This window comes from Orcinus orca, chromosome 7 (genome assembly GCF_937001465.1).
Source record: "Orcinus orca chromosome 7, mOrcOrc1.1, whole genome shotgun sequence".
Lineage (NCBI taxonomy): Eukaryota > Metazoa > Chordata > Mammalia > Artiodactyla > Delphinidae > Orcinus > Orcinus orca.
The window spans coordinates 47,257,538-47,276,146 of NC_064565.1; the positions used below are offsets into that span (position 1 = coordinate 47,257,538).

General features: G+C 41.2%; 2 protein-coding genes and 1 non-coding gene across 5 annotated transcripts in view; 1 reads left to right on the top strand and 2 right to left on the bottom strand.

Moving 5' to 3' along the window:
- The window catches only part of PKP4 (plakophilin 4), a 961,933-nt gene that overhangs the window by 122,461 nt on the left and 820,863 nt on the right, over positions 1-18,609 (top strand). The window lies entirely within an intron of this gene.
- Positions 1-18,609, bottom strand: part of ACVR1 (activin A receptor type 1) — a 126,955-nt gene that overhangs the window by 61,031 nt on the left and 47,315 nt on the right. Inside the window, exon 1 of one of the 3 annotated variants that reach the window (XM_049712724.1) lies at positions 14,266-14,406. The exons of 1 other annotated variant lie outside the window; for it this stretch is intronic. The gene's annotated coding sequence lies outside the window, so the exon portion shown is untranslated. Of the gene's footprint in view, positions 1-6,587; positions 6,710-14,265; positions 14,407-18,609 lie in introns of those variants that run through there. One more of the 3 variants, XM_049712725.1, reaches the window with a different exon arrangement.
- Positions 10,893-10,964, bottom strand: TRNAD-GUC (transfer RNA aspartic acid (anticodon GUC)). The gene has a single exon. It is a non-coding gene; the product is annotated as a tRNA-Asp (tRNA).

Sequence of the window (18,609 nt, forward strand, 5' to 3'; positions counted from 1 at the left end):
TCTGTTCAGTGTCTGGAGTGTCTCCGCTGACCAGTTAATTCAGCTATTAAAAATGGAACTTTTGAAAGGAAAGGGAAAAGAAATGTAGGGAGGAGAATGTTCTGGAATAAATGTCCTGATCATATTTTACATATAAAGAACATCAATATGCTGAAGTCCCAACTTGAAGCCCCAAGGATCTACTTCGAATTTTTAAATATACTAAAAAGGAAACATTGTCTTTACAAGTAATGTTCAACTCCCTTGCACTCAAGTATTTTTGGCTAAGGAGTTTCAGATGTGGGCTGGCTGGTAGTGGGAAAAGAGAGTTGCAATAATTCAATAGTTCAGGGATGCTTTACTCCAATAGTTTTAAAAATTTTTGTCTCAGAATCTCTTTATACTCTTGAAAATTATTGAGGACTCTAAGGAACTTGTCTATGTAAGTTATTTCTACCAATATTTACTCTATTAGAAATTAAAATGGAGAATGTTTTCAATACTGTATTTGTTTTAAAATAACAATAAACATATTACTCTATTTTTTCTAAATTAAAAAAACTGTATTTTCCCCCACAGAAAGCTCTAATGAGGAAAAAGTGGCATTACTTTGCATTTTTGCAAATCTCTATAATGTTTGGCTTAGTAGAAGGCAACTGGATTCTCATGTATGATTCTGCATTCAATCTGGAATGACATGCTGTATCAGCTGAAGAAAAGAGAATCCAACTTCGTACATGAAGACGTATATGTGACTGGAAGAAGGAGGACCTTGTGGAACCCCTGAGGAAGTCTTGGAAACTCCAGAGGATCTCGGACCACGCTTTGAGAAGCACTGCCTTACTCTTAAATGATCAGTCCTTCTGCCATACCAGGTAACCAGATGGCAGCAGACATTTTAGGCTGGGCATTGGCTCGATACCTGACAAAAATGTTACTGCTCCACAGGTTTAGAAATCTCTTTAAACTCTCTAACCTCAAGGAAGTCAACAATAAGTCTAGTGGTCAAGGGAGAAGGCATCAGATATCTATTTCATGTAGGAATAATACTTTATGTGCACAACGAAATACTTTTTAAATGAGACATAAAACTGTGATCAGAAGGTACTCCAGCGTCCATCTCCTTTTGGTCCAACCAAATCCTTATGCAATATTCTAAGGCTAAAATCCCTGACTGCGAAAACTCATAGGCTACTGGGGGTTACAGAATGTTATCTGAAGGGTTTGGAGTATAAATTTTTGCCCCAGTGTATACCACCTCCTTTCTGTTCCTGGATAAGGCCCTCTAGCCCTGGTAACTGATTTTAATATTTCAGACACATGGCAAAGAGCTATGCAGAAAAAGGTTAGGGACCTCGGGTCTTAAATCAGTGCCATCTCTTACAGTGTCTCAGGACTACTCCCTTGGGAGACAGGACAGCCCCATGATATTGTACTCAAAACAGGCAAACCACCAGGGCAAAACAGAGCTGCTTTCCAAATCCTATGGTACTTTTCAAACTCCATTTATAGATCAGACTGACATCCAGTTAGGGAGCTAGCGTTTAGCTCAATTTTTAACACATGTGGGCTTGAGACCAAGTTTGGTACTTCTTTCGCTCATCGCAATTTTACAGCTGGATAAAGCCACAGATATACTGCAGTACATCCCCCCAAAAATCACAAAGCATTCTGATGTCAATCACAGAATAACCAGGAGTATACTGCACTTCTATATTCAACCTTTAGAACTCATATTAAGCAATCTAGTTGATAATCTACTGTAAGAATAAAAGATATTTCTCAAACCTAAAGTTATGAACAGCAAACAACTTGTTATCTGTGTGCTGAGGATGAAAGCAAAGCTGTAAGATGAACCCTGAGATTCGTTCCCATCAGAAGATTCTACAAAATGTTCATTTGTCTGGCCTGGTGGCCTAGACTCATTTGGTTTGTCCATTTGTTCAACACATAATCTACTGAGCACCTACTCGTTCAATAGGGACTTTCTCGATGCTCTTCTCAATTCAATTTCTAACACTCTCCAAGTTAGAAAGAATCTTGAAAGATGGATTGTACCTTCACCCATCCCTATTTTGAATGACTTTTTCACCATCCACGTGAAGTCGCTCACTCACCGTCGGTGAGGGCTATCACAACTGTTCCATGACAGTTGTTTCTTTACGTCTCTTTTATATGGCCTATGCTACGCCTTCCATAAGAAAAAACAAATCTTTCTCTTTAATATAAAAGGTAGAGGCAAAGCAGAAAAGAAGTAGAGTGACTCTGCTTTCCCTTAGTCATCTGTCAACAGCACATCATTATTACAGTAACAGCAGTGCCACTCACTAAGCAGCCAGGCACCGTGCTTAGGGACCCTATGCGTTATCTCTTTCAACCTCTCCCCAGAACACTCTAAAAGAAATACTCCTATTAATCCCAGCCTACAGATAAGAAAATGGGTAGCTAGAAGTACCTTGCTCGAGCACACAAAGTCAAACCCAAAGCCACGTGACCAGAGTCCAGGTCCTAATTAACAAACGCTCACAACCTTCATTAAACCAGCCAGCCATAGTTTAGCTTCCTCAACTATGGAACTAACCACAGTCCTCCTTAACATTTTATCCAAGCTTCAACACGTTGTGCTCTTTACCCATCTTGATTTTCCTCTCAGAAAACAATCTTTACTCATGGTTATTTGGGCCACCTTTATCATGCCGTCTTTGCATTTCTCTAACCTCAAATTAATTTCATATACCCTGTAACCTCGGATTATCTCCCGTGCCCCTGAGGGGGGGGAAAAAAAAATCTTGATGTGAAAGGAAAGACAAGCCACGTTGCTAGTACACAAGTGGTTGCTACCTGCTCCCTCCCATCCCTATTCTTCAGTTCTCTTGTGACGCATCATAAAATAAAAACAGGCATTAGCGTTAGGTCGGGCACATTTGGGGGGCAAATTAGATCCAGCAAGACAGACTCTAAATATACAATCTTGAGGGAAGGTATACTTACAACCACCACCTCCAAGGGGGACAAAAATCAGCCATTATGTGACAATAGTTATGTCTCTTCTATGGTCAACAAGCAGAGAGAGAACCCAAGGACAGCTTGCTCCAAACTACCTGGGACTTTGGAAAGGGTGGAGAGAGACATGGGCTGTCAGTTATAGCTGCAAAGAAAGGCTAAACCAAAGCATCATACCATATAAGTTAAGTCAGGGTCTTTTCTCCAGTTCACAAATGACCTGTGAAATATTTTTAACACCACACTCTGTCTGAACTGGCAATGTGCAAGTTGCCAGGGCTTGGTTTTATATAGACTTCACTGCTGCGGGGGGGGGGTTTCTGGTGGGGTGTTACTTTCAGAATATTAGCATGTAATTTGATCTTTCAAGATAGATGAATACAAATAGCTTCTTGGACAAGTCCTATAGTACTGAAATCCAGCCCCTGGATCAGTTCATCCTGTAGTTAGAGGAAATAATTACAGATTATTTCAGGAAAGAAAGGGTTTTGACTGAAAGAGTTACACTACAAACATTCCAGCTGTGACAGATGGACCCAAGATATGGTTTGGAAAGGCCAGGAAAAGAATAATATAATCTGGTTTAAAAAAAAAAAAAAGGCAAGGGTAGGTAAATGTGGCTTAACTGAATGAAAAATCAGTAAAAGGATAAGCTACCATGTTAGAACCGAAGAAACCCCAGTAGACTTACTTTCATTGTATACAGGACGAAACTGACTTTGCTACACCCCTACCAAATATAAAGATAATAACTAAGCTAAGCTTCTGAGATTCCAACGTTTTGATCACCCACGGCATGCCTTACTGGTATCTCAAGTCTCGGTTTTATTTTGACGCGCTTGACTACATGGAAACTGTCCCTCGTCTTCCACTTCATTCCCTCTGTATCAAATAGCCACGGCTCTCCGCTTTGTTTCAACTGATAGTACCCATCATCTCCCAGCTGTTTTGTTCTATTCTCTTAGGCAGCTCAGGGCTCCTCTCCCTCCAGTTTACAAACTGGGACTTTCTTTTATTTTATTTATGTATTTTTTTTACCTACCAGTAGAAAGGACCCTATTATTCCCCCTACCCTCACCCCCAACTCCACCAGTGAAACTCTTAGATGAGTAACTGTGAAGTCCATCTAAAATCCCACCTCCTCCCAAAGCCCTCAGTTAGATGCCTTCTCGGCCCTCTGCGGCATTTCTCACTGCCTGCAGTTTCCCCTTTAGCCTAAGAGTTCAGACCCTTCCTATCCCTCCTGTTACCAGACAAATGGTATCTCAGGCACTGCCATCTGACACAACTGTCCCAATTCTAAGGCTAACATGACCAACGCGTAATAATTTGAAGGGTCGGGGGAAATTAAATAAAAAAGACATCAGCACCAAGGAGGTCTATTTCTCTCTCTCTTTTTAAAATGGGAAGCACTAGAGCAGATTTCTGTGGAGGTGAGAAAAACCACCCTTTATACACCAGCCTGACCAGACCCCTTCTCCTCCGTACCCCACACACACTCAAGCCCATTCCTGCCTCAGACCTCCCCACACTCAGCCCACAGCGCCCTGCCGTCTTCTTCACAGCACTTAACGCTGCGTGACATCTGTCATTTATGTATTAGTTTATTGGTCTTTATTATGTCTCTCCCTCTCCCATCCGTCCTTACTCCACACACCAAAATTTAAGCAGCATGAGAGTGAGGACTCTGCCTGGATCATGGCTACATCGCATCCTGGCACATACGAGGCACTCAATGGAAATTAAAACACATTAATTCTAACATCTTAGTCTACGTTACACTTTGGTTTGGGTGGGGAGAGGAGAGGGAGGTTTAAGGAATGTTTTACAGGCTGGCCAGGAAATGACTGGGGGAGAGGGCTGCTCTTCATCCTCAGTGTAATATAGCTGCAACCAGGTACTGGAGATAAATTAAAAGATATCATTTGTAACCTGGATTTCAGTTTTCAAGGGTGTCATCCAAGAGAAGCAGCCAAACAAAAAGACGGCTGGCAGACTCTGGGTAGAGCAGACAACTCCCTGGTGGACAGTATCCCATTTGGATAGGACTGCTTGGATCTCTAGTTGCAGACACCAGCTGATCTGCCCAGAGCCATCCCCAGTGACCTCTGAGACAGCTTCTGTAGCTTGAAAATACACCTCCTCCGAGTCAGGAATTGACATATCATCTCCCCCCACTCTGCCCCCCACTAGTCTCCTAACAGTTATTGACGCTATTTGGAAAGCCATGCTTCCATGCCTATTAATAACCTTCAGAAAACCATGAGGAAGTGTCAAGAGAAAAATAGATCTGGCTGATGGAAGCCAAAGACTCAATCAGAGGTTATAATTAGCAATTAATAGATTTGAAGAAAAAGAAAGTTGTAACGTTTTCTGTAATGTTATCTGTTCAGGAAGCTTAAAACAAAATATTTAGCCAATGAATTCAAGGAATGCTGAGTCAAGAACACCATTCTTTACAGAAAGAAACTCTTTTAAAGACCGCTTATCTATTTAAATAAACCAGCTACTAAGTTTATCCCCACATCAACAATTCCAGAGAATTTAGCCTGTCTGATATCATTAAACCTTTACAGTTATTTACATCGTTATAAAGTTTCTTCAGGTGACACCTTAAATAGCAACCAAATCAATCTATTCTAAAATAACTGAACAACTAATTAACATTCATCTTTCAAAAGACTTTTCTTAGTGGTCTTTCTCCTCTCCCCTCCCCCAGTTAGAATGTGATTAACGGAATTCTCTCACAACTTAGCTTGAAATATGCTTTTGCCCCTGGAGCAGCTAAGGCAGAATCAGATAATTGTGGTATGACTCAACAAATGCACAGCTGTTCATTTAAATATATCCATCAAAAGTATAAATATGATCATGAGAAAGAAAACGAGCCGTGTACACAGGGTCAGTGTACAAGTGGAACAAGTTAGCATCGAAGTAACCACAACAGAAAACAAAGAGGAGGGGAAATAAGACAGGGAGAGGCTCTGATACCACACAGAAAGAGACCAGAAAACTTTCATAACCAAAAAACCACCCACCCAAACCAAAACGCTCGGACTTCCCTGGTGGCGCGGTAGTTAAGAATCCGCCTGCCAATGCAGGGGACACGGGTTCAAGTCCTGGTCCGGGAAGATCCCACATGCCGCGGAGCAGCTAAGCCCGTGTGCCACAACTACTGAGCCCGCGTGCCACAACTACTGAAGCCTGCGTGCCTAGAGCCCGTGCTCTGCAACAAGAGAAGCCACCGCAGTGAGAAGCCCGCGCACCGCAACGAAGAGTAGTCCCCGCTCACCACAACTAGAGAAAGCCCGCACGCAGCAACGAAGACCCAACACAGCCAAAAATATAAATAAATAAGATCAATAAATTTATTTTTTAAAAAAAATCAAAATGCTCAATTGACCTAAATTAGAAATTAATGGCATGTTAAAAGTAAAAATAAATGCACTCTACTAAGTGGGGAGAAAGAAACGAAATCTAGGAGACAGAAGATGCTCCCAAGTACACAGGGGTAGAAAGTCTACAGGGTAGAAATGATGAATCCAACCCATTATGAAGAACAAAGACATGGAGGCAGAGAAAAACAGGAGGAACAGGGTACTCACCTCAGTCCTCTCCCCACAACCTTCGAAGTCAGACATTAGGAAATCCAGAAAATGTAGGGATCCCTCCAACAGTCAGTCCCAAAGCAAATAACTGGAAAGCACCACCCTGTACCAGGCAACCCCTCTTGGAGGTTCTACGCGTATAAGAGTGTCACCTGAACACAAAGAAAAGGAAACCAAAAAAGAGAAAACAGAATGTGAAGAAGAGCAGGAGTGCTGAATAAGAAAAAAGGGCCAACGTCAGCCGTAAAAACCCCACTCCTTCCTTCTTCCTCGGGGAGGGGCCCAAAGGCCCAGTCAGAACTTGAGAAGCAGAGGTCCCTATGCAAAGACTTGAGTACCTCTCCTTTAATGTGTAATTCAAAATATTAACAAACAGAAAGAACATCTCATTCATGATGACCATTTTCAAGCTTTCCCCGAACCATCAAAACTCACGTGCTTGGCAAAAAAATAACCTATCGGGCTTCCCTGGTGGCGCAGTGGTTGAGAGTCCGCCTGCCGATGCAGGGGACACGGGTTCGTGCCCCGGTCCGGGAAGATCCCTCATGCCGCGGAGCGGCTGGGCCCGTGAGCCATGGCCGCTGAGCCTGCGCGTCCGGAGCCTGTGCTCCGCAACGGGAGAGGCCACAGCAGTGAGAGGCCCGCGTACCGCAAAAAAAATAAATAAAACTAAAAATAACCTATCTGGTACTGGGGTGGGGGGTGAGGGGGGGCGCCTAACCTCATGCTTGGCCTGACCACTCAGTCATCATCCTGCATAAGGAACCATTCACATCCTTCACATTTACAGGCAAACCTCTCTTACATTATTATAAGCAACAACCATTTCAGCAACCACCACCTCCCTCGGCCCCAAGTCCTCCCATATCTACCCTCTTCATACCCTTGCAGAAAACTTTCTAGAAAGAGCACTACACAAAGCTCCTTCCACATCTCCCCTCTCCACCCGGTCCATCACCAAAATGCCTCTGGCTAAGGTTCTAACTCTTTGTAACCTTACCTTATCCTTCAGATTCACAGGGGAGCTTCCTCAGAAATCAGACTCTGAAACCTCACCCACCAAGATTTGTATTTGATTGACCTGAGGCCTAGGAATCCCCCAGTCCCCCGGCAATTTGGGTGATGCTGAGAACGCTGAGGGTGGCATCAGCTGGTCCATTCCCTGGTTCTTCCCTAGCTGCGATTCAGAGGCGTCATCTCTCTGCTATCTTTACTTTTATGGGTTGGATCTGCTCAGTTTCCTTGGATGGGAGTTTCCTCTTCTGCCACTCGTATCTTAAACGCTGGTTTCCCTTGAGGCCTCACGTCTCAGCCCTCCCTTCTTCTCATTCAAGATGTCACCCAGCTTCAAGGCCACTGAGCCAAACGGAACCACCAGGTTAGGATTCTTTACTCATTTTTCCACTTCCCTGAATATTCCTTCCTTATCACCTTCTTTCCCTATCGTAGGCCCTTGTCTTTTCACTGTTTATAAGATTAATTTTAAAAAATTTTGCATAACAGGCATTTCAAGTTACATTGAGAAAAAGGATAATAAACCCTATTTTTGACCTCCCAGTTTCAAAAATAAGCCACATCCTACCACTCAGTTCCAAAAATAAGAAATCTTATTTCCTCTATTCTGCCCATTTTCTTCCTGATGTATTTTAATGAGAATCCCAGAACTCACATCATTTCACCCACAAATTCTTTAACAGATAAGGACTTATTCTAAACATAACTATAAAACCAACATCTCATGTAACAAAATTAAAAGTATTCCTCCTCCAAATATCATCTAAAAGCTAATCAGTGTTTAAATTTGCCCAGTTTTCAACAACTATAAACATCCCCCACTCCTCCCCCTGAAAATTGCAAGGAGAATGGGGATAAGCACACAAAAAGAGAATTGTTTCTCTCGCCTTTCAGTTATCATCACTAGTGATGCGGTGTTGGGATTGTGGTGGTGTGGAGAATACTGTGTGTAATGTGTGGAAGACAGCAGATGCCTAACTATGGCCTATTCAAATACTATTGTTCCCTGCTGTTCTGGAGAACCTAAATTTTCTGCGTGGAATAAGGGAGTTAGAGATGTAATTCAGCTAAGGTTAAGTAAGAACCATATAAACTGAATTTGAATTGGAAGCAACAGTATGAACTCACTGAGTATTTTATACATACATATTTCCTCTGTCCACTAAAAAGGCCTAGAAACGATGACCTACCCAGTAGCAGTGAGCATTCCGGATACCCAGACTGTGGGGTTAAACTACCATTTCCCACTAAAAGAAAGAGAACAAGTTGAACTGAACCATGAGGATGCAATCACCAAATCCAGCCCGTTGGAAATTAGAGGTCAAGTGGCTAAGTTCTTCAACAGATAAACTGTAAGAAAAGGAAAGGGCTGGAGGGGGAACCTGAGCTTTAGGAGACTTCAAAGACGTAAAAAGGTGTGCAAGACTAAACTACAGTGGCTAGGTATGCACAGGCAGCTGATAAGACCATACAGAAAGGCAACGAAGCAATTACTATAGAAGTCAAGAAAGTGGTTACCTCTGGAGAGAGAGAGGGACCATGACAGTCATGGGACATGCCAAGGGGCTCTAGGGAGGCCGCTAATACTCTCTTGACCTGTGTGGTGGTCACAAAAAACATTTACCTTATAAAATTAACTAAGCTATGTATACTTTGTGTGATACCTGTATCTGTGTTTTACTTTATAATAAAAAGGTAAAAAGGAGAAGACTGAAGAGGAATGTGTGTTGTTCAAAAAAAGATGCAGACTAACACACACACACACACACACACTCGGAGGAAGTAACAGCACTGCATATCATACATATATGCAAAAAACCAGGTTTGTGTTACAAATAAGTTTATATAATAACCTTCTGAAATGTCAACTGTTTTTTACCTTCAGACAGGAAAATTGTTTTTTCAAGTTACAAGTTCATTACTTTTTAATAGAGAAATAGGCTTCACTTACCTAGTCATTATCAGAAATCGAGTATTAAACTAAAAAAGTAACACAGCATCTTATGATAAGTTGGTCCTTCCTCTCTCCCACTCCAATTACATAAATTTCATGGGTCAAGGATATCAAAAGACTGGAGAGTCCAGATCAATGTTTCCCAAACACTGTGCAACATTATCACCAAATAAGAAAAATTAACACCATAAAATTGTGAAACCTCCCTCACAAAACTTATCTAGGCATTTAACACAACCCCAATAATCATACTAACAGGTTTGCTTCTTAGCAGGGAGGGAGTGGTGACTACATATGATAATTTTAAAGTTCATATATTTTTTTACAAACCACACACACACAAATAAATATGAAAATTCTGTAAAATGAAACTTTAAAGTTCTGTAAAAGGGAACTTAAAATAAATATGAAAATTCAGTAAAATGGAATTACCCCTACAAAAGAAAAAAGAAGTATTAAGCTCCAAGAGTTTAAGAAAAACAGTGTGATCCTACTACACACACAGGCAAAGAGATCAATTAAACTAAATGGATATCCCCGAAATAGACCACAATGTACATGGGAATTTATAATACAAAAGAAATCAAAAGGGAAAATTTGGGACTATTCAGTAAAATTGGAATGACTAGCCAATGGGACAGAGACTGCTTACTTTCCACTAAAATTCCTTCTTCACTTCTTCTTGGCCACATGCTGACCAGCACGGACTGCATTCCCCACACTCCCTCACAGCCAGGTGTGCCCACAAGACTATGTTCTCACCAATGGAAACAGGAAGTGACATGTGATCACTTGCCCTGAACTTTCTCCTTCGTCCTTCACATGGAGGGAACCCAGCTATGGTAGCAACCCAGCTATGACCATGCAGATAACTACAGTGACAATTCCTAGAGCCACAGGACAGAAGGAACCTGACTCTCAACGACCAGTGGACACGGGCAGTTCTGCTGACTTGCTTTGCTCACACTGGAACTGTAAAGTGAAGAAAAAAGTCAACTCCTCTGTTCTTTGAACCATAGCATATTTCAGTCCCTTGGTTACAGCAACTCAGCCTTACCCTAATTAATAGAGCACCCAGAGAAAAATTAAGTTGGATTCATACCTAACATTCCAGATGGATCAAAGATTTAAGCCTAAAAAAAGAACCACAAGACACTACAAGGAAAGATAAGTTTTTAACTCTAAGAATGGAAAAGGTCCTTTTAACTGTATTACAAAGTCCTGAAGCCACAAAAAGGCTAAATATATATTTATCTCTATAAATATTATGGGGAGGCGGTGGGAGCCAGTGGGCAGGGGGTGGGGGGGTTGCCGCATGGCTTGTGGGATCTCAGTTCCCCGACCAGGGATCGAACCCGGGCCCCGGCAGTGACAGCGCCGAATCCTAACCACTGGACCATCAGGGAATTCCCTCTATAACTAATATTTTTAAACGTCTTTTATCTACTGTCTCTTTCACTAGGACGTAAGCTCCATGGAGCAAGAACTGGGATCTATTTTCTTCACTATTGTATAACCTACTGCCTAGAGTAAGTGCTTAATGCATAAGAGGCATTCAATAAATATTTGTTGAATGAATTGGTAAATTTAAGTATACAAAATTTTAAATAATCCACACTGCAAAATAATTATTTTTACACAAATTACCAAGTAAAATATCACATATCACAAGGAGAGAAGGGGGTGGGGCGGTGCTAATCTGTTAATGCATAGGAGCTCCTGTGAACTGATAATAAAAAGATCAATAACCCAATAGGAAAATAGACAAAGGACACTAACATAGAGGGAACAGAACAGGAAATACAAATGGTCTTTAAACTTATGAAAAGATGCTCAATGTCAATCAAAATAAGAAAAAATGCAAATTAAAGCTCCATTAAACTGTCATTTTTCACCTATAGATTTGGCAGAGAATGATCAGTTTGACAATTATACTGTGATTGGCAAGGGTATGAGGAAGCAGAGTTTTCATCCATTGCTGGTGGAATCTAAAACTTTGCAAGCTCTATGAACAGAGCAATTTGGCAGTATTTCTACCAAAATTAAAATGTGCCTATCTTTGACCCAGCAATTCCACTATTAGAAATGGATCCTATAGATACGTTCACAAACATGTTTAAAATGATATATGTACAAGGTTATCCCCTAAAGCCTTGTTTATGATAATAAAACTGGAAATGATCTATACGGTCATCAGTATAGTACTGGTTAAATAAATTCCAGCCCATCTCTAAGTGGAATGCTTTTTCACTTGGGTTAAAAAAAAAAAAAAGAAAGAAATTGCAATAATCTTTAGATTATTGCTGGTATATGCCTGAAATCTCTGAAAGAATATATAAGAAATTGGTAACAATGGTTGTCTCCAGGAAGGGTAACTGGGAGACAGAGGGAGGAGGGAGACTTATTTCTCACTCTTTTTGTACCTTTTAAACCTTATAAACATTGATTATATTATTACCTTCCTAGAAATAAATATTTTATAAAATAATAACAATACAAATATTCATATCGGCCCCAGATATCTAAAAACTTGTCTGGCGATTCTCGCTGTCAACCACGCTAGGAAGCTATTGAGCTGAACAATTTTAACCCTGTTTCATAATTAAGAATCACAGGGTTAGCAATTAACTAACACCATCATCTCCTCCTCCTCCCTCAAATAAATATATGTGCAAAATAAAGTCAGTCTCTTAATTCCACCCCTGTTATTCATTACTTTCTCTTAGAACTCATTGAACCTCATGCCACCTTAAATGGGCATGAAAATATCTCATAGTGCTCCAAGGATGGTAGCCAGAACTAACAACTATGCTAATACATGAACACAGCCTAGTGCCAAGGATGTTCCTTCCAGGCAACCAGAAGATAAAAACCTGACATAACTGACACCTCGGCAACAGCCCAAAGCTGTGCATCATCTGCCTTGGAAAATAAAAACTCACATCCTCAGTGACTAAGAGTTCAAAGTCAACAGTCACGGCTTTTGTCTTTTCCCTAATGTGAAAGGTCTCCACCCCTCCCATATCCCCCTTTAAATTGTAGGCTAACCCCATCACTTGGGAACTGATTGTTATTATGTTACAGCCATATAAGGAACACTAAGAAGTCATTACTTATATTGAGATTCTGCTTAAAAGGGAAAATATCCAAAGCATATCAAGTGAAAGGAAAAAGCAAGTTGTAAAACCAAATGTGTAGCCACGTTCCATCAATTTTTAAACATAATTAATACACATAATTTGTGTGTCTGTGAAAAGTTTGTACGTGAAAAATTGTGTGTTCCAAATTATTACCTGTGGGTAAAAGAGAAAAGGAAGGGAGAAAATTTTATCTTTAGACTGTTTTGTACTGCTTGAAATTAAATAATCAAAAATAAGCTTTTACATAAAAGAATAAAATTTTTGAAAATAATAAATTAGACTTTTCTTAAAAAAGAGAGCACTTGGGCTTCCCTGGTGGTGCAGTGGTTGAGAGTCCGCCTGCCGATGCAGGGGACGTAGGTTCGTGCCCCGGTCCGGGAGGATCCCACATGCTGCGGAGCGGCTGGGCCCGTGAGCCATGGCCACTGAGCCTGCGCATCCGGAGCCTGTGCTCCGTGACGGGAGAGGCCACAGCAGTGAGAGGCCCGCGTACCGCAAAAAAAAAAGAGAGAGCACTTGACAGCTACTAGAGACCTCCCCCAAAGTTCTGACCCTAAAGAGGCTACAGAGACCTCATGCTTCTGTCTCTATGTACAAGTTTCAAACCATATCCAGGCAATCCCGACTTTTAACTCAGAGACACTCCCACATACATTTAGCACTTCAGGCCTCCCCTCATAGAAACATCGGACAGACTATTCTAAAGTTGGTATTTGTGTTACCCCCGTAGCTTAACACAACCTTAATAGCATTTCATCCTGAGAGCGAGACTTCTTTACAGAGAATTCAAAGTACTCCAAGGAAGCATATTATGAAAATGTAGTTCTGGGAAAGGTAAAAGTATGGAGACAATAAAAAGATCAGTGGTTGCCAAGGAGTGGGTAGGGGGCAGGGACTAATAGAGCACAGGATTTTTAGGGCGGTAAAACTCTTCTGTAGGGTACTATAATGGGGGAGCCATATTACTATACATGTGTCCAGACCCACAGAATGCACAAGAACAGATCCTCATGTAAATCGTGGGCTCGGGGTGATAATGACGTGTTAGTGCGGATCAACTACTACAATAAATGGACCACTCTGCTGGGGAGACAGAGTCTGGGGAAGGCCGGGTGTGTGGGGGACAGGGGCGCCTATGAGAACTCTCCGTATTTTCTGCTCAGGTTTGCCGTGAACCTAAAACTGCTCTAAAACGTAGCCTCTTTAGAAGGAAAGAAAAATTTTAGAAAGTGGTCCTATAAGGTGAAAAGAATGGCAGAAGCACTTTATATGTAGGGAAATGGTGGTGGTATTTGAACAACTTGGCCAGAGTTCAAAGATAGCTGAGCAACTCCACCAAAAAAAGCCTACATTCAAGGTAATGCGAAAATCAAGAACCATTGGGTTTGGTCCTCTCTCTCATGTTGGATTCACACAAAACAACGATATGATCATCGTGGTTAAGAATTGACCGTGTCCATTTGATCTCTGCCAAGGAACGGTAAAAGAGGTGATTTGCTGAAATGTCTCTGCTGCTGGCCCTGGCAAGGCCACGGAGAGCTCCTAGGTAAAAAGCGGGCTTGGCTACCTTAGGGCCGGCTCCGGGGCATCTCCTCCCGCAGTCCTTCCAGCAGTGGCTCTTCCTCAGAGCTCCGCTCACTTGCTCCTGGAGCCTTGGAGGTGGGAGAGGCGCTCCCAGAGTCTCCTGGAATAATGAGAATTCTCCAGTAGCTCTCGCGCTGGCAACGTGACGCTCACAAGCGGCTCGGGGCTGTGGAGGGGAAGAAGAAAGAAAACCAGCTAAGCAGAAGAAAAGTCTGTAGTTGTGAATGTGCAGGCTAAAGGAAGTGCACACTTGACAAGCCTTTCAATTGAGACCACAAAACCAAGGCCGATTTACAATTGCAGCAAGGATGGAAAGGGTTGGAAAACAGACACGCGGTAAGTTGAGGTCATAGGTCCGTACCGATCTTAAATATTTTTCTAAATGACACAAAACCCAGTGGAACCTGCAGTTGGTAAACTTCAAAATCAAGCTCCTTTAAAGTCCATATACCACGTACTCTAGCCATTACAAAAACAAACAAAAAAACAAAGGCTTTGCATATATCAACTATGATATGTACCTGGGAAAAACAAAGTTCAAACCGTCCACAAGTATAGAATGAAAGTCTCTCTCCAGACCCCTGGCTGCTCCTAGAGACACCCCATGTACCACAGTAACCAGTTTCTCGTGTATCCACCCAAAAATAACCTGGTTTGGGTCCATTTTCAACCACCACTCTCAGCTGTAGACAGATCTAGTTCAAAGACTCATAAAACAATGGTGGGGTTAGGATCACACAGAGTAAAGGAAGGGGGCTCTAGATAACTATCAAAAAAAACAAAAAGCCACCCAAGCTCCTTTTTCCTTTAGGAAGACTTTAAAAACATCAACATTTGTCAAAGGAAGAGGAAATTTTTATTAGAACCAAACTTTCCCATTCAAATAGCTGAGCAACACAAAACACTGAAAAACGTACTCCTTTTGGAAAAGAGCACCTTTTTATTTTTTAACCTCAAGGGACACTTTGCCAAGAAAACTTTCATGTAAATAAATCAAAGCAGAAAACAAATCCAAAATACAGCACTCCTCAATAATTATTTGGAAGTAAAATCACACAATTAAAAAAAAATTCACATCAACCTTGAAATTCAAGGGAAATGCTTTACAAATAATATCAAAACTTGCCTCGCTTCAGTTTAAATTGAGCCTCAGAATCAATTTGAAAAGAGAATCGCGAATGTAAAAATAAGACACACAAAAACTAAGACACTAAAATAAGACAGATAAAAATATCCCCCCGTAGAAAGGTCAACCAGAAGCTTGACATTTTCAGCAATCATTTAGTGAAGTTAAAGAGTAAAAAGCCGTTTCTAGAGTGGACATCCTTAAAAACAAACCCTTCAGCTAAGCGGCGTCCACAACCCTTGAGTTTCAGAGCAAACTGTGGAAATCCTGGTGTTTTCCTAGATGCCGGGACAGGGGAGTTTGGCAGATTCACGCGGAAGGTGCCTCCCCACCTGCCGAAGACCAACTGCAACTTAGAAGGGGCGAGTGCAAAGGGGCCTTGGCGGCCGCTCTGCCTAGGGCCGGCCACGTCTTCAAGTTACAGGTACTATTTGGAGAGGAGCTTTAGATAAGCAAGAAAAGACGGAAATACCGGTGCGTATTTTTCTGATTCTTTTTAAAAATCAGAGATTTTTTTTTTTTTTAATTACAGAAGTACTTCTAATTTCCCTTCCAACTTCCCAGCTCTATCACCTTCCTGCAGAGAATTCCTTCAAGAACGTGCTCAGGTTCTCCTGCCTCGCTCAGCCTTCCCTAATGATTCTCACATTTTCCAGATCTTTCCATTCTAATTCCTCTTGTATTAATATTCTATAGGACTCAATTCTATATGACCTGGTACTTAATCCTCTTCCTTGAACTGGGTTTGTCTCAAAAAAAAACAAAAAATAGGCGAGGATCACATTTTCTTCTTCTTCGACTCGCATACCGTTGGTGCTCAAGAGTTACTGGATAAAAATCAAGTCTTCAAATTAAGCATAGTTGAATATTTGTCTTAAAATTATCAGCCTGTCAAATAACCCATGGATTGAAGTCAAAACTGTGGTGTAGGGCTTCCCTGGTGGCGCAGTGCTTGAGAGTCTGCCTGCCGATGCAGGGGACATGGGTTCGTGCCCCGGTCCGGGAAGATCCCTCATGCCGCGGAGCGGCTGGGCCCGTGAGCCATGGCCGCTGAGCCTGCGCGTCCGGAGCCTGTGCTCCGCAACGGGAGGGGCCACAACAGTGAGAGGCCCACGTACAGCAAAGAAAAAAAAAAAAATCAGTAAGATAAAATAAATATCTATACAGATATCCTTCGACTTACAATGTGGTTACATTCCAATAAACCCATTGTAAGTTGAAAATGCATTCACTATTTCTTACCTACCAATCCTCATAGTTGAGCCCAGCCTAATTTAAACTTGCTCAACACTTACATCAGCCTACGGTTGGGCAAATTCACCTAACACAAAGCCTATTTTATAATAAAGTGTTGAATACCTCATGTACTTTACTGAATACTGTACAGAAAGTGAAGAACAGAATGCCTCTGAGTGTATCAATTGTTTACCCTCGTGCTCACGTGACTGAGTAGGAGCTGCCGCTGCCCTGCCTCATAAGAGAGGGTCGTACTGCATGTCTCATGTCATTGGCCTGGGAAAAGATCAAAATTCACAATTCAAAGTACACTTTCTACTGAATGCGTATCACTTTCGCACCATCTTAACACTGAAAAATTGTTAAGTCAAACCATCGTAAGTCAGAGACCATGTGCATACAGCAAACTGCAGCAACTTGTCACAAAACTTTCATTGAGCTGAGTTTTTCCAAAACCTTGGCCAATTTATTTGTTTAGCTATGGAGGTTTAATTATTGGCAACTAACCATGCCATGTGAAAATCTGACCCATAAAGGTTAGAGGCACATTCCTGTGAAGTGGTGGAGGGTGGGAGTGAGGAAGGGGGAAAGGAGAAATACAAAAAAACATTCTAACTCCAGTGGCAGGCTTAACATAGTAGTACATTTTTCTTTCATCCAATTTAAGATAACATGCATAGTTTCTTAAAAGTCATGGTGATATGATGGGACTGATAACAGGCAAGCATAAAAGGTACTTAAAATCTAACATGTTCTTGGCAGTCAATACAGCAGCTAAGCGACAGGGAAATAGGGGCAAGTTTTCTCAACTTTTTAATTATAACTATATCCTTGGCTTCTAGAAACTGTGGCTTTCAAATACTACAAATCCTTGCTCTTTCAAGACATCATCCCTTGTATGGTGATGGATGTTAATGAGACTTAATGTGGTGATCATTTTGCAATATACACAAGTATCGAATCACTGCAATGTATACCTGAAACTAACATAATGTTATATGTCAATTATGCCTCAATTTAAAAAAAAAAAAAAAAGACAAAAGACATCATCTCATACCTTCCCCATCTATCCACCCAGCCTCATAAACCATGGTGTGTGTATCTTTGATATAGAATTACTGTTAACTGAAATTACTTTAAGCAGCGTATGGTAGCAAGAACATGGACTTAGGAAAGAGCCAAACCCAGTTTTCTAACCTAATAAATGTGATCTTATACAAATCATTTAACCCGTTTGTTTCAGTTTCCTCTGCCACAAAACAAGGTTAATATCTCCCATCTTTAAGAGTCAGTAATAATGCCAATTATCATTTAGTTCTAGAACTGTGCTAACCACACAATTGCATTATCTGATTTAATCCTAACACCACAAAAATGGAGAGGAAGGTATTAGTATTCCTACTTGAAAGATAAGAAGCCAGTGATAGAGAGGTTAAGTAAAACTGTCCCAAGATCACGCTTTTGAAATATGTGGTAAAACAAATCAACTCAAGTTATGCTGAGTCCAAAATCTGTGTTCTTAATTGCCTGTAAGTTAAACTGTATCTTGACTATTTGTAAGAACTGAAATGAATTCTTGTAGTATATATTCTTAGGCCCCTTTACTGTTTTCTACCTCTTAAAATAATAAAAGTGCTAAAGCAGCATGGTAGAAAAGCATAAAGTATACCAATCCCAAACAATAACACAAATCATCCACATGATACTACAAATGTCCTCTTGTTCTGGCTCTAAAATAACAACGCTACAACCAAGCATATAAACGTCAAGGATCCTTGAAGAATAATCTACTCCAGATACCTGAATACGTGGGCAAGATAATACTGGGTATTATCTATCAGTAATTCTGAAGAAAGGCAACAGAGATATCAACCAGTTCCCAAGATTCCCAATCTCCCAGTGGGGAAAACAATAGGTCACACACCCTAGACAAGCTTGGGGGACACCACAGAGCTCAAAGAACAA